Source organism: Synchiropus splendidus, chromosome 16 (assembly GCF_027744825.2).
Source record: "Synchiropus splendidus isolate RoL2022-P1 chromosome 16, RoL_Sspl_1.0, whole genome shotgun sequence".
Lineage (NCBI taxonomy): Eukaryota > Metazoa > Chordata > Actinopteri > Syngnathiformes > Callionymidae > Synchiropus > Synchiropus splendidus.
In genome coordinates, this window is record NC_071349.1 from 8,075,391 (window position 1) to 8,092,252 (window position 16,862).

At 44.5% G+C, this 16,862-nt stretch overlaps 1 protein-coding gene across 1 annotated transcript in view; it reads left to right on the forward strand.

Annotated features, from left to right (window-relative positions):
- The first annotated feature begins 10,610 nt into the window (after nt 1-10,610).
- Nucleotides 10,611-16,862, forward strand: part of LOC128747471 (SLIT and NTRK-like protein 3) — a 41,423-nt gene continuing 35,171 nt past the window's right edge. Inside the window, exon 1 of the mRNA XM_053845371.1 lies at nt 10,611-10,865. The gene's annotated coding sequence lies outside the window, so the exon portion shown is untranslated. The remainder of the gene's footprint in view (nt 10,866-16,862) is intronic.

Sequence of the window (16,862 nt, forward strand, 5' to 3'; positions counted from 1 at the left end):
ATTTAGTATATAAACATGGCCACATTGAGAGTAGAAAAATTCATTTTAAAAAGAAAAGACATTCAAAATGGAGAAATAAATATTGTTTCTAGTATGTTATTCAATGAGAGATTTTCCTCCCTCATTTGTTGCCTACTGTGTGTCCGAGGCCCCATCCTGGTCTGTGTCTTTATTTATTTAAAAGAGTGACAAAATTGAATGAGATAAGATTTGGATGATGAAATAAGAAGATGTCCTTGACACAACCTGAATATGCGCAGGTTCTGGACACCAACATCCCTGGATCATTATGGTCAAGTGGGGTGCCCTGTTGTTTTTCCGTATACAGTAGCAACACATGTGTAAGCATTTGCTGGGCTCCCTTTTTTTTTGCCATCCTCAATAGCAAAACTTCTGATGTTTTCCAGACATTGAGATGGACTTTAATTCATCTTCATTTTTCTATAACTTTTAACAGACATTTAGTTTTGACCGTGCTTTGTTCTCTTCTATCACATCATCAACACTGCATTTCAGGCACAGAGCTGTAGGACAAAGCCACCTGGATGTGAGCAGCAGCTGCCAGCCATCTGCTCCGGATCATGGCAGCTGGATCGAGGATGTCCGTCCAACCACTTGTCATCATTGGTAAATGTCATAAGTGCTTTTGTGTCTGCTGAGCCAATAGACTCAATACGCGCTCGCAGATGAAGAGCGTGTCAATTGTCTTGTCAGGCAGCCACATGACTGCCACCGCTCCGCTTCAAAAATGGAACCCCCGCATCTCCTAATGACCCTGGAGTAGGCTTCAAACCGAGATGATTGGTTTAGGAGCCGCTAGGTGGCACACAGGAGCCGGGAGGAGATGTGGATGAGCTCACATTCAGATGATACATGACACTCCAGTTAGCAGCCTCATGTTGGGATTTCCCCCCACTTCTTCTGCTCTTTGTAGATTCATTGATTCCCCCTATACAACATGGAGATGAAGAACCACGTTATGAATTAAAGACTAGCTGTAGTTTATTGAGAGGCTTTCTCCTTTTGACGGAGCCATTTTGACATTTGTCCAATGCCCTTCCTCAGCCTCCCCCTCAGCAGCGTGTTGGCATTTTACCCCTCTGCTGTGCCAATATGTCCTCCCACTCACTCACCAACTCCGTGTGTCTCTGTCTGAAGCCAATCTGATTTGCCCCTGGGCTTCTGTCGGCAGAAAGAGGTGATAAACACCGCAGCCATGACAACGAGCGAGCCAGACTCACGCCTGAGTTCCTGTATCCTAATGGCTTTGCTTGGCATTCTCCTATCCTTTAATTCCCGCAGCTTTCACCTGAGCTGATATTAAGACGCTCAATACTGATAAAGCCGGCGAAGACCCACTTTCTCCGTCTAACTTGTGATGGAAGATTCCACCGGCGCGTGTGTCAGCATGTGATAGGAACACGAGAACCTCTTCCAATAGCACGGTTTAAATCACTGAATAAAGATCTCTGCGTGCATATGGATTCATCTGTTCCGTGGTGTTTGAATGTCACACAGAAATTGAATATATTAGAGCCAGATCACCAACAGATCACCTTGGAGAAAACCTACTGGGCTGGAATGGAACTTGGCGTGGGTAATAGAAGGTAAGACGAGTCAAACAGAGGTTTGACTTGAAAACTTTGGTAAACTTAATCTGGCCTGGACAACAGTTGGCAACACTTATACCATCAGCACATATGTGCTTTTCAGTCGATGCTCCTATTCCCACGGCAGCTGAAGAGGAGTCATCGCGCTGTTTGTCTACGTTTACGTCTCCTTCACGACGGGACCCTTCAGACCTCGCCAGAGTGAAATTGAATCCTGGAATGTAGCCAGCTGTTGTTGGAGCTGTTTGCTCTCTGAGCTCAGACAGTTCCTTGAGAGTTGTCAGCAGAAGGAGCAGAAACAAGTCCTGTGGATTCAGAGGGGGCAGGGTTCCCATGGCAACTGATTTGAATTCTAATTAAAACAGGAGATTTGATCAATTAGCTGGAGTGCGTGCGCTGTACTGTGTGTGTGACCCTGTGTGGGCATGCTCTTGTGAGTCAGTGTCCGGCTCTGCTGGATCAGGAGCGGGTGATACATGCCTGCATCTACACGTGTGTTTTATGAGCATGTGAATCTCTGCTACATGTGTGCGGGTGTGTGTTTGCACCACATGTCTCCCGGGAGACTTGTCCTTGCCTTGTGTGAATCAGAGGTGAGTCCACTGGAGTTGCCCTCTGCTTTAATCTGGAGCTAATGACAGCGCCACCTGGCCTCCGTGTCACCCTCTAGCCCTCTTCCTGTCCCTCTATGTAGCTCTCCACTTCATCCAGGCAACCCCCCCCAAATTCCCACTTCTCATTGCCTCTCTTTACTTCCACCACGGGCCTGTTTCTCCCGCTCCCCTCTCCTTCACTCAGGGTGCCCTTGCCTTCTCTCTGATTGCCTCATCCTCTGATTAACCAGAGACCGGGGTCATTACAGCGCCACAGACACTCAAACACGCGCTACACGCAGACTCCTCGCCCTAGGAATCGACAAGAAGAAACTATGATCCGACTCTTGTCAGCGCCTGTGCTTTGCTCGGCTCTGCAGCGTGTGTACGCATCCGTCCGTGCAACTCCCAGCGGATATCTTGTGAACAAAAGCATAATTAGGGAGCTACAAAATGGAATGACCGCTTCCTGAAATATGTCCACAGCAGAAAGGAAGAAGGATCCAGCACGCAGACGGAAACAAAAGATAGAGAAAAGAGAATGAATCAAAGGGAGAATGGCATGCAAACCAGGCTGAATTGACAAGAGCCCGCAGGAGAATCAAAGAAAGAAAGTAAAGAAAGAGAATAGGAAGGGAGGAATGAAGAAAGGGGAGTAAAGTAGAAGAAATCTGAACATGATCTGACAGCAATAATTCAAATGGGAGAAAGGAAAGGCTTTGGAAAAGGGAAAGGCGGAGGAGGAAGAAAGAGAAGTGGCTGAAATGAAACAGCATGAATCCCCATCCGTTTCAGCACTGGACAGCTCCACAGACAGCAGGCCAGTATAAATAGATCCCCTACTTTAGAGGCCACATCAACACTCCAAAAACTGCTTTATGCGCGCAGAACGCCTTTCTCCCCGGGGAACAGACTCCCAGGTATCTGATGGCTCCTGATAACCATCTCCTCTCAGTTCCTCTCCGTTTATTTTCTTAATTTAAGGCAGCATCCAGAGTTCAGCAGCAACACCAGTAAAGGTGTTTTTCTCCCCTCGGTCACGGTGTGTTGTGACGATAGCGCCTCAGGTCTGGCAGCACACACCCCACCTGAAATCCTCGGGAGTTAAAACCAACATCTCAGCAGAACAAACCATGCGTGTGAATCTTATTTATACTTGGCAGCTGCAGCCGGCCATGATAGAGGTGATTTGAATACATGTGTCTCAGCCGGTGGATTTGCCCCGGTGCTCGTGCATGGATCCTGCAAGGCCTCTTTTCCATTGCATGGGGAACATTAAGTAGCCTTGTGGGGAAGCTGTAATATGGACTAATGCACCTGAGAGCCCTGAAATCTATAACCATCATCTACATCTTCCTGTTATTACTGGAACCGTCTCTGTTACTGTTTCTGATAGGAATCTCCTGGGAGAGCCTCCCCTCACCCTCCTTCCCTGCTGTAGGGAATGGAGCGAGAGAGTGAGACAGAGTGAGCAAGAGTGTGTGTGAGCGTGTAGCTCTCCTTTTCCTCAAGGTGATTCACCTTAATGCACGCTGAAATCAATGTGAAATTGAACTGAAAATTGAACTTTCAGCTCAGTAATGTAGAAGACATGTTGTTATTAAATCTTTAGGCGCAGCCATGAAACCAGCTGGCTGACATTTGAGCACCTTTGTATGCCGCCCCACCAAGTACCATGTCCTTGATGGAGATCTGTCAATGAAGACCTCACTGCCCCAGAAAAATCGGTTTTCTGAAAAATGAAAATTCTCACGTCGAAGACCTCAGTGCATTCTCTGTGGCTAAAAGGCTTCAGTGTGTGACTTCTTACCGAGAAGAGCATCACATTTGTATCCATACATGAACAGACAATGGAGCTTTGGACTGTACTGTACATTCAATTCTACAATGTGTTTTTGTTTCACATAAAAACACTGGCAATGTTTCAGTGGGTCATGAAAGACTCCCTTTCGACTTTCCAGCATCCCAGCACACGCCTGCATTTCTAACATCAGCCAAGTCCATACTCAGGTCAGTCATGGTCCCCACATTCACCTACACACCCATCAACTACTTTGCTCTTCCGTCTCTCCATCTGCCTCGCAAGTCTTCTCCCCTCTTTTGTTTGCTATGATAAAGGAGATACACTGGATTTGGGAATACTTTATGAGGTGGGTCGTCTCAATAACATTGCGTCATATTGTTGTGTAAATAATATTGTAGTAATAGTCAAGACCACCTATATCGAGACCAAGACCAAGACTTAGACCCAACTGAATACAGACTCCATCGGCATACAGTAAGTCCCTTTATTCACATATGTGTATTCATTTCTTACAGCTGAAGACACCGCATATTTGGTTTCATACTTTCCTTGGAACAAACTGCTCTGCATTTCCTGTTAGTCATGGTCTTGGTCTGGGTATTTTGGTGTTGGTGTTGGTGTTGGTCTTCAGTGGAGCCCTCAACGTCATGGCCTCTGCATTCTCTGGTCACCCACACGACTCACGAAACTAAAAGTGAATTGAGCCCCTCCAGCAATGTTCCTAAATGTTTTGGATAATAAAGGAATGCATCACTGGTTTTGTCCCTAACAATAAAGACATGAGGACTTCTCAAGTTTCACAACAGTTTGATTACTACCAATAAACAGACTTGTGGGAAGAAAAAATGGTTATTAATAGACCTTCACACATATAAATTAAACTTCGCCCCTGAAACAAGCGCAGCAGAAACTTGCTGCTCCAAGTCTGACATTTCTAAAATCTTAATATGTTGAATATATCTTGGTTAAATGGAAGTCTTTTGAGGACAGAGTCTGCAGTGGGACACTCGGTGACATTTCAGAACTTCTGGAGGAGGTGATTAACATGTGCCCTCACTGCGCAGTAATGTTCAGACTTCTCACTGTAAGTGTTCAGGATCTAACCAAGCGAAGAAATACTTCTGTTATGGACTCATATTGAGGTACATCCAGCTATATGTTTATGAGAGCTCAAAACCAGAATGTATTTTATTGCGCTTCAGGTGAAGTTAAAGGTTGTCTCACCGAGAATGTCATCGAGCTCAGGACTTCAGGAGAGCCCCATTAGATCCACCCTGGATGTCCACCATCTGCCACCTGAAACCTGATGTGGAAGAGGATGTGGACACACCTCCGGTGAGAATGGAGGCTTGCTGACCCCCTAGTTCACCACAATGTGGTGTTCTGGTACGGCGTTAACTGATAGGAACTGACTGCTAGGGTTGTCTATTCAGCAGAGTAGGTGGCCCCCCCATGACCTGGATGGTCACAGGATGAGGAGCCGTGCAGATGGGATTGCAGCTGACCATTCCTGACTCGGACATCAAATGTCTGAGCTGCTCCCTTCTGCCAGGAGGCTGACATCAATGGGCACCAAAACCTTATGGTTTAAAATCTGCCTCTTCCCGTCTGCTGTCTGCCTCATGAACACTGACTCGTGTAATAAAAGCTCTACTTCACTTCACGCTGTGACTTGGTCTAGTTCCTCACTTATTGTCATTCATACTTAATGTTTTTCGAAGTACTTACTTCTTTTACTGATTTTGTTTTGCGTTATGAAGCCTCCATCACCGATGACTTTCTGATTCTTCTCATATCTTTGAAGCACCAGCACCTTTGCCAAATTGGTTGGCACAATTACCCTGAATAGCAACAGAGCGAGAAACACACAAAGGCTCTGATCACACACTTGTGAGCAGCCTGTTTTCCCTCCCAGAATCTTGACTTTTGTGAGTGGATTTTGTCTTAAACTTTCTTTAACAGGAGGTGCAAAAAGGTGGTTAGAATTCTTGAGTGAACACTTCACACCCCCACACTTCTGTGCGTCACTTCCCTGCACTAGAAGATCTCTTCTTCAGGTGGTGTTAACCACTCCAGAAACTCAAGGTCTTAAATCCATTCAATAATGTCCAATTCCCATGATTTAAATGTAGAATAGACAGAACTAACAGTAGTAAGTAACACTAGTGCAGTGCGCCGTCACCTGAACACTATACGGGGCTTGAGTAAACAAACATGGCTGACCGCGGGATCCATCTCTCGCCAGGTTATTTCTGACTCTGCAGTCTCACCCTGTGGAACATATTAGCAGTTAGCAATTCATTATTAATTGGCTGTATTCATGAGCTGCTAAAGAACTCACACACAAACATTCCCCACCTTTACCTCTCAGACGTCCAAACATCCAAACGTCCATCAGTCTCTCCTTGAGAGGAGCTCCGTAACAAAACAATGAGAGCTCACTACACAAAGTTAGGCTGAAAAATACTCACAGAACATCAGCATAAAAAAGCATCCTATACTGAGCGGTTCAGATCACTGCAGCCTGGAGATTTTTTTAGGCAAAAAAATGACCGACTAGTTTTTTTTACAAGCTCATTCGCACAGGTCCATATTTCCTGTCATGTCGATCCAGAACCATAAATGATTGCAAATTTCACCTCAGGCATTTTTGGCCACAGCGATCTAAAAAAAAAAAATCAATCAATCAATTCTGGAGGGACGAAAACATTGTTCCCCACCGAGTCAAATACCATCAACTCTCTAAAAGAAATTTGTCTCAAAACAGAGACTCTCTATGCCACTAAAGTTACCACATTGGAAGCAAATCTAGATGTTTATGTTCAGCGAAGCGGCCAACACTGCTCATTTCCGTGGGTTTTAAAATGCCTTAAGTGACTCCAAATAAAGTTTGTTTTTTAAAATCCATTGTTTTGGCAGTAATTTTTGTGAAACTTGGAATCTGTCAGTGCCGTGCCAGCTCTGCTTCAGAGCCGTCAGTGATGCTAAAAATGCAGGACTGGGTCCATTTAAGATTTTTCATCCCCTCATATTCCTGTCCAACAATATCATTCGTTTTCTGCACCACCATTCTGTTTCTCATGTGGCCACAGAATCTAGAAGAACGACAATCGGCTTGTTTGCTTCCTAATGGCACGCTAACGTCATAATGAAAGACGCTTGCTGAGTGACAAATGCAAACCCTGGGAAAAAGCCAAAGTCCTACTGGGAGATTATTGGAGACCTCCTGCCAGTTTAGAGTTGGGAACACAAATAGGACACACCGTAACAGGCTCAGTGGCCGGCTCTGGTGAGACAAACATAACTAGCTCTCGGAGCATGCCACCAAGCAACTCCTGTCTACCCAGAACATGACGTCCAGCACGTAGTTTTCTCCCACATCTATAGCATGTCTGACACCATGAAACATGCTAGTCTGCTGGGTTCCATCTGGGTCAGTGCATCCTCTCCCTCACTACGTTGAGTTCCAACTTCATTAGTTCGAATTCAGCATCTACTTTTCTGCAGCTATATCTGGACCGCGATGCGTAAGGTCCTCGAGACATTGAAGTGAGAGCAAAGAAGAGACGCCAGCGAGAAGATTTGACAGACTGCTGCTGTCACAGGACTGATGTGACAGATTTGAGGCGATGAGAGAGTAGCGGCGCAGAATCGGCACTTCGTCTGTGGGCTGCTGCATCTGTGTCCTTTAATAAGCAGAAAGGGAAAAGCAAGGTTCAATACACTGGTGGTTCCAAGACTCACTGAAGCTCCACGCAGGCCAGAGTATCCATGCTGGTACCAGCAACATGTGAGTGAGCATCAGAACCAGAGCATCACAGTGGAAAGAGCTTTCATCTGTCCTAATATTATTTCCATAGGTTTGTTAGCATTTGGATACTAGTTGATGGCAACAAGCTCAATGGGACAGCAGGGGGCAGTAGTGTTCCTCAACACACATTGGAGGCGTGATAGAGCGCACTCTGGCACTCACTCTCCACCAGGGGGCTCCAAATTTTGGGAAGCAGATAATAATCCAGAGTATCTTGAAAATTCCATTGAATTCCAGTTTTGTTGTCGAGTTCTGGTAACATACAGACTTGACAATCACATGATCTTCTTACATTGTTGTCATGTGACGCCAACCTGAGTTCATACATTTACAGCCCTACAGCATGTTCAGCATGCATGTGATGAAGATGTAGTCTCAGAAAAAAATGCTTGATGTTCTGCTGAGTTTTGCTACCCTCTCACAGGAGCACACAAGATTTAGGAAACCATAAGGATGCTTGCTAGGTTGTCTTTGGAAAGGCAGCACTTGGAAAGGCAGAATCCTCTGAGAGAGTATGGACCGCTCTCGAGGATAGGTACTGGCCACTGCGAACTCCAGAAGGCAACACAAAAGAGACATCAAATCACATGACACACTACTGCTGATGCAACATCATTGAAGAAACATTTGTGGGAGAGTTTTTACACCCATCAGTCAGAAAATGCCAATTTTTTTATCAGCTATAAATGTGAAAAGTCAACACTCATTATTATCGCTTATTAATTAATAACTGAAGAGTGAATGTTTTGCTGATATCAATAAGAATCAATGATCTTAGACATTGTATTGTCTACTCTCAAGGTGAACTCTGCAACATGGTATAAGTGAGGGATGCTGCCGCCTAGTGGTACGGCTGACAAACAAATCTACTCATGGTCAGGGTGAAAATCAAAACAGATTGATTGATAGGAGGCAAAGAGAATATTTCTGCAGTCTCAAAGAAAGCCCTCATCGTGTAGCCTTGGCTGCAGAACTTGGTCTGGAGGATTGCAGAGGCATCAGTCTGTCACTGAAGGAGCGGCTCACGCTTGTTTACAGGAGCTGCTTGCAACAGTTGAATAGAAGTTGAACAGTAAAGTTAATTCTGCCGTGTCTAATACACGATGTAGTGTCAGTGCCACAGATCATGAAGATCTTCATGGATATATCAAAGAACAGTCCAAGCTCACACTGTCCTGCTCCTCCGTCCGGATTTGTATCCCCCTTTACCAGAATCAGATTTATTGCCATGGTCAGTGGTGATCCCACCAACTAGGAAAGTGCTTTGAAAAACGTCCAGTCAAAAACACAATAAAATAAAATAAAATAAACAGAAACAACTAATATAAATAACCCACAAACAACAAGGACTTATAGCACTTAACATGTATCCCACTTTAACTTTTGATTTAAAAAAGTGAAGTTCGTAATGTGTACAGAGATTATTAGTCTTCACATCATGTTTGAGACGAGAAAACATTTGTGGATAGCACTTGGTTTGACCTTACACTCAGGAAGAGAACATAGTCTACCATGGGGACTGACAGAATTAGTATCCCAAATTGACCAGATAAATGGATTGTAAATATTAATGAAGACAATGTTGTAAATGAGGGAAAAACACACCCAGCAAGATCTGCTCCAAACTGACACCTACTTGACTCCAGAGAGTCAACTACTTGATGAATAACACTCAAGTTTATGGGACAGACGTGGTGCCAGTTTTTACACAATTTAAAAATAGACAAATGCATGAAACTATTTATTTTGAATTCTTTTTCTAAATTCAACCAAAATGTCTTCTGAAAGGTAATAAACAATGCAAGGAAAACCATGGCCGCAGGGAAAAACACACCAGAACTGATTCAAAATGAATTATTCTGATTATATATAATCGTTTTTTTTTTGCCGTATTTGTACATTCATAACACATCACAATTCCAGTTATACAGTGAATCCCTAACCATAAACTTAACCTAACATTATTAGAAAGAGGATAGCACCATTCTTAAATATTCTGCGCCTTATAATACATTATAAACTTTGCTATAACTTATGAACAGTCATAACTTAGCCTCAGAAATGTGTTATGACGTCTCATGGATGTAGCAATAATATAATACAGATGGGACCTATAAGTTAGTGGTTTGGCAGGTTAAAGTAGATGTGTTTCTTCTGGCTTGGGAACGTCCCGGAGCTGCTGGTTCAAGGTGAAATGAAAAAGCGTTCTTCAACAGAGAACCAAGGGAAGATGAATGGGAGCAGAAGAAGGCGCTCCATCATCGTTCTGAGGGTCCCTCTCATAACGAGAGTTGCCAGAACACCGCCAGTCCGACTCAGCCCTGTCAGCTGTTGCTCTCACTCCTTGAGGTGGTTCTGGTTCGGACTCGTCCTCCAGCTGTAATCTGTCTCTTGTATTAAGAAGAAAAGAAAACTCGCCACACTTTTCTCCCCGCGTGTGCGAGTGGGAGAGCGCGCGCGCGCGCGGAGCCAGCTGGCACGAGTCGCCATGGTAACGCACACACCGGGTTTTTCACGAAAATCCGACGGCGCTCTGGGGCAAAAGAGGAGAGACGAACAAACTAATGAGATGATAAATGATTGTCGGTATAGCGGAGCAGTTGTTATACGTTGAAACGCGGAGGGAAAGTTTGAGCGAGTGACTTCTGGAATCCGTGTCCTCGGCGGCGGGGTGGAGGAGCCAAACTTGCGCGGTCCTCGTGGCGCGGAAGCGCAGAAGGGGTCGCCCATGTTTGCGCACTCCGGCGCAGTCCGGACGCTCCCAGCGAGCACGCGCGGACCTGCATTCTAAAGCCCATCTTTCTTTCGCTCTCCCGCTCCCTCCCTCGCTCTCTCTCCCTCTCTCGGTTTTCATCCTCTACCTCATTGCAGTCTGATCACGTCCCCCCCTTTGCTCTGGACCCCCTCCCTCCCTCCCTCCTCTCTCATCCGCCTCAGCCGCTACAGGAGCGGGGAGAGAGGGAGAAGAGTGCGGCTGGATGTGATGTCGACAGTCAGCCTCTAAAGTCTTTCCTCGGTCGTTCCTCAAATCTTTGGCGGCGGACTCAGTGAGTATTACCCGCATTCTTTCTCTGCTTAGCGCATGGATCTGGGGGGGACATGGACAGACAATTGGATTGCGTTACTGTGCCAAGGATTCTCCCGTACATAGGCTGGTAACTGTCTTAATAGGCTCTGTTAATGACTGTAATTGGCCATGCTGTAATTCTGTGCTGTAATGTTGGGGGGTAATTGATTTTCTTCCCTCTTCCTCTGTCCTGTGGAAAGCTGCTGCTACATTATCCAAGCTGGTCCATTTGATCAGAGATGCTTGCTTGCCTGTTTGACGATCTGTGCTGGGGAGCAGGGGCCCGTGGAGGGAGAGTGAGACAGGAAAAAAAGTCAGGCTGTGATAGTCTGACGGACAGAGAGAGGACAGAGACACTGGAATTATGTGACATGAATAATATGTTGGTAAGAATGAGCAGTGGCCGCTTGCGTCAGTGAGCGGGTCTGGAGGAGAGAGGAGGGAAACATCAGAGTCAGGACTCATGATAGACAGCCACACCTGAGTCAGGCCTGGATGGACACACACGCACATATTGGTGAAATGCAATGAAACTTTGGACACTCAATCGGGCTAAACACATCCGCATGCTTCGCTTTTTCGACGGAGAGAGGTCGGGATGAAAAGTAACCTCGGCCAAGAGCAAGTAACACGGAGCAGATTTCAGAAATCCTTGAGATGGAAAGGAAAACTGAGGTGCTGTCTCGATAGATAGATAGATAGATAGATAGATAGATAGATAGATAGATAGACAGATAGACAGATAGATAGATAGATGGATAGATAGATAGATAGATAGATAGATAGATGGATGGATGGGTTACTAAACAGACATGGCGACATGTAAGATACTTGTGACTTATCTAGATTTATTTGAGCATTTGTGAAAAGAAAACAAGCCTTTTATGCCCCGAATGATGGATGGACTAAGAGATTACACACCCGCACACACACACACACACACACACACACACACACACACACACACGCACGCACGGGTTTAAACACTTAAATGGAGAAACGTGCAGAACAAGTGTGATGATCTGACAGGCCGTGATGGGAATACGGCTTAGTGCCATCGACTGAATAAAGAAACATATCGGGGGACTTCCTTTCTGAGATGAAATATGAGCTCAATTTGCCGTTTTGAATGACCAAGTGTGGCTTCACTTGGAAACGCATGAATGTTAACAGACAGAGTACATTAATGGGGATCAAATAAATGTGCGTTTATGCAGCAAAGTGAATTTTTCACAATTTTTTTATGCAGCGTTTTTGTGAATTTGCGAGTGGATATTGAAAGCTAGTAGAGCTGTGACATGTATTGTCAAACCAGATGAAGGAGAGCATTGAATGAAAATCAAAAACACTTGCTTGTTCTAGCTACAATTCAGGTTCTCTCCAACCCGAGAGTTGCTACAAGCTGGAGTTGAACCAGCAACCTTATTGCTGTGAGGCCACATACAGGCAATAAGTATTGTGACTTAATACTCTCTCTCAAATGTGTTCAGTCAGTGGCCCCTCAGATTTGTGGGGCCAGACCTGGCTACCTCCTGATCCCTGTCCTGACTGACATCTCTGTTTACCCAAATTCTCCATTCTGCCCCGAGCTGCCTCCTTCTCAGGTGTGCTGCAGTGCAGTTTCTTCTCGGGGCACACACCAATGAACGTCTCCTTAGATCCCGCGGATTCGCTTGGAAGGCACAAACTGGGTTGAGCTGATACACCCAGGACCCAAAATGGCTGCAGAGTCCAGCTGTAAACAAAGAGCTGACTTTTGAGCTGTTTTAGCTCATAAATCTAGCCGGTGTGCTTTTCCATTAATTAGACAGCAGCGCTCAGGCGCTGACGACCGGCCTGCTGCTCCGGCTTATTTATTTACCTGGAGTAATGTGCACTTTATCTTCCCATCCAGCCAACACGGCCATTCCTGCACGCTGTGACTCCAAACTCACCGGAATGTTACTGAAATTTAGCATTAATGATGGTATAGTGTCACTTATCTCAGAAGGATCTCTGCTGCTTTGATTTAGCTGAGGGTTTGATCTAGGAGTCCAAGTCTGGAGTTCACATACGAGTCATATTATATGGCTTTACAATCATATAGTGAGCTCAAAATTCAATTTTAGTGTGGCAAACCCAGCCCACGTTTAACATTGACAACTTTGAAGATTACATTCTTCAAGTGGACATAATAAAAGTCAGTTCACCTCAGTGAGCCCGGCTAGCTCAGTCGGTAGAGCACGAGACTCTCAGGGTCGTGGGTTCGTGCCCCACGTTGGGCGCTTCTTTTGTACATCTTCTGGACTAGTATTTATCTATTATTATTATTTTATTATTATTTATCTATCTATTTATTTATTTTTGGACGTATAGTTTTGTTTTTGGAAACCGGAGGCCTCAGACCGAAATTTTGTTGCCATTATATAGTGATATGTTTTTGTGCAATGACAATAAAGAAAGTCTAAGTCTAAGTCTAAGACTCCAGGTAAAGGAAAACTTGAGAAGTGGAATGGAAAGAAGATGCACTGTGTGTTGAACGGATGAACCACAGAGAAGCTTCATGCTAGCATTGGCTTCCAAACATTAAAAAGCTGCCTTCATCTCGGGTCTTACCTGCTCTTTTGGCTGAGTTTGACACACCCGAGTTAAACAAATAATCTTGCACCCAACAAAATGCTGTCATTGTTCACTCTGAATTTACACTTAAATAGTTTCCGTTGTCCACAGGTGCCAAAGATTTGAAGCACCACATAACACATTGATATTCATGAAACAGTTAAACGGAAAATTGGCATTTATTCACTGGAAAAAGAAGTTTAAGCTAAAATTGCTATCAGTGTCCCACTTAATAACTGATGGCTAATGTTAGCATGTTTGTGGCTAGCATAGCTAATCTCCACTTGCTAGCCTGTGGAAGGGCATTGCATGAACACTGCTCTTGCTACAGTATCAACACGTGCACTTTAAATTAGTTTGGAACTAGTGAGCCTTGTAAAATGACTCGGTGGGCCAGATTGGGACCTGGAGCCTGGAGTTAGACACCTGCTGGAGGGGCTGGCTGATATTATACCGTCTCTGTGTCGCCATTAAAAGACTGAAAGAGACCAGATCGAGGAGCTGTTGCGCCTAGTTTGGTCTTTAAATCCCTTAGAGACAAGTAAAAGAACAAGTGGACACGTTAGAAAAAAGAGATTTGAGCCGGCGCCAGGATCTTCTGGAGATATTCGACAGATTGTGGGAATCACTTTTTATGGCACTTTTGGGTGGGTTTTTGTCTGGGAACAGATTGACCGAACAAAGAAAGAGGTGAGACCAAGGTAGTAGTTGGTGTTAGAGGCCCCAGGAGAATGAAAGATGACACCAAGCTGGATGCTGGACCTGGAAGAATGTGGTCCTGGACGGGCATCAAAGTCAAGTCCAGTTTATTTGAACCTTTCCTGAAACTTCAAATGATTTAATAAGAGGGAAACACGGAGGGATATTAAGAGCTCAGCCGGAGGGGAGGATGGTAATTATGAGAGAAATTCCAGAAGAGAACTTGTCAGTCGTAAATAAACATCTTGGGTTTTTTTTTTTTTCTGTAGCAACCAAATTCCAATAAGCTGTGCTAATTAGTGTTTTGGGTTTTGCACCAACCGATCAGTGACAGTGACATGTTTGGAGGCATCCAGCAGCAGCTCTCTCTGGAACGCTCCAAACATAATTAAATGATCTTTAATCAAGAATGAGACCCAAAACAAAAAAAAAAAACAACTTCTTCCCCCACAACTGAGGTGGACCGAAGCACTCTGAACAACCGCCATCCAGATTGAAATAAATGTGAGTCATTTATGGCCGCAGAAAAAATGATGAAGACGAAAAAAAAAAAAACAACTGCCGACAAACGAATAATTACTACAACCCCCTTATTATCAATTTAACAGCCCTCTCCATCGCACTCTCCTGAAGGGAAGCAACACAAAGGCTTTAATTCTATGAAAGGCTTGAAGTTTATCAGGAGCCGAAACACATTCGGCTTGTTGGACGGAAGAAGAAGTGGATCAGTGTTCCAAAATATGGGATGGATGGATGGATAGATGGTCAGTTAAAGGGCGACAGGATGACAAGATGGATGGATGAGTGGAAAAGATAGATAGATAGATAGATAGATAGATAGATAGATGGATGGATGGATGGTCAGTTAAAGGGCGACAAGATGGATGGATGAGTGGAAAAGATAGATAGATAGATAGATAGATAGATAGATAGATATATGGATAGATGGCTGGATGGATGGATGGATGGATGGATGGTCAGTTAAAGGGCGACACGATGACAAGATGGATGGATGAGTGGAAAAGATAGATAGATAGATAGATAGATAGATAGATAGATAGATAGATAGATAGATAGATAGATAGATAGATAGATAGATAGATAGATAGATGGATGGATGGATGATGATAGATAGATAGATAGATGATAGATGGATGGATGGATGGATGGATGGACGAACGGACGGATGGACGGATGGATGGTCAGTTAAAGGGCAACACGATGACAAGATGGATGGACGAGTGGAAAAGATAGATAAACAGACAGACAGACAGACAGACAGACAGACAGATAGATAGATAGATAGATAGATAGATAGATAGATAGATAGATAGATAGATAGGTATGTCGGCAGGTTGATGGACAATAGGGGATGAATGGGTTAACTGAAGAAGCAATGGAACAAAGGAACAATAAAAGATGGATGGGTGAATCAATAAGCAAATTGAGCGAAGGATATCGAATGTTTGCAGGCAGAAGAATGAAGACTACAATAGAAGATAGAAGGGATCAAAGCTAAGTGGAGGGGCGAATAGATCAGTGAAGAGATGAGACAGTGAAATGACAGTCATATTAAGGCAGAGACAAACAATGTTACATTTGAAAGCAGCAGAGTCACTGAGAGGGAATGGTGTGAAAGACAAAGCTTCCTCCTGTCTTCCATGGTGAGAGGGAGAGAGAGAGAGAGTCGGGCTGATGGACTGATGGATGGACTGCGCTGCCGTCAACAGCAGACCTTAATGATGCAGATCCCACTGCTGACTAGTCCACTCTGTTGATTGGATCTGACCCCGTTATCAGGTTAAAGACGGTCATCCACCACCACAGCAGCCTAGCAGTCGGGCATCCCAAGATGCATCTGTACAGGAGTATCGATCCCCGCTTGGGGCTTGAGCAATAAACAATGTGTTTTCTAGCATGACAGCTTAACTCTCCTCCAAAGACCCAGTGGGAGCAGGAAGGGCTGGTATTCCAGACGGCCTTCCAATCTGTCAGAGACCACGGAGCATGGTGACCCAGATCGCAGCGGCTTGACACGTGAAGCAAGGGGGAGACAAGTTTGGAGGTGTAGGAGACTTTCATTTACATTTTTATGGCTTTTTCAGCGAGTGACTCAGCAAGAATAATGACCTGCAGCTGACCCCGCCCCCTCCGCTCGCCCCGCCATATCTTCCTGATAAATCACAATCATCTCTTTAATATTTAATAAGAACGACTGGGCAGACACTAAAGTCTTCCAATTACGCCACCTAAGATGAATGTACGCTGGAGCCAATAGAAAAGAGCTGTAGCAGGACAGAACATGTTTAGGTCGTGGAATATTTTCCCCCTTCATTCTGGTCACACAGACCTGGAATGTCAATGTGGTTGTGGGACCTGAGCAATGCTACAGCACACCTTTGTCTTGTCCCAGAGGAAAAAATATCTAACCTTGAAAACAAGGTTCTATTTATTTAGTGAATTTACATTTAACAAGATAACAAAACCATGACCAAATTGACTCTAGCGAACGTAGTTCATTATCTCCATCTGTTGCCAGTCGATGACAGCAGATCCCAGAAAGTGATTCATCATTTCCTCTTTAGAACGTGAAGTGGAAAACAATTGGTTTGCAGTAATGTGTTGTACCATAGATAACGCAGTAATTAACAAGCAGGTCGACTCTAAATATCACAGACCG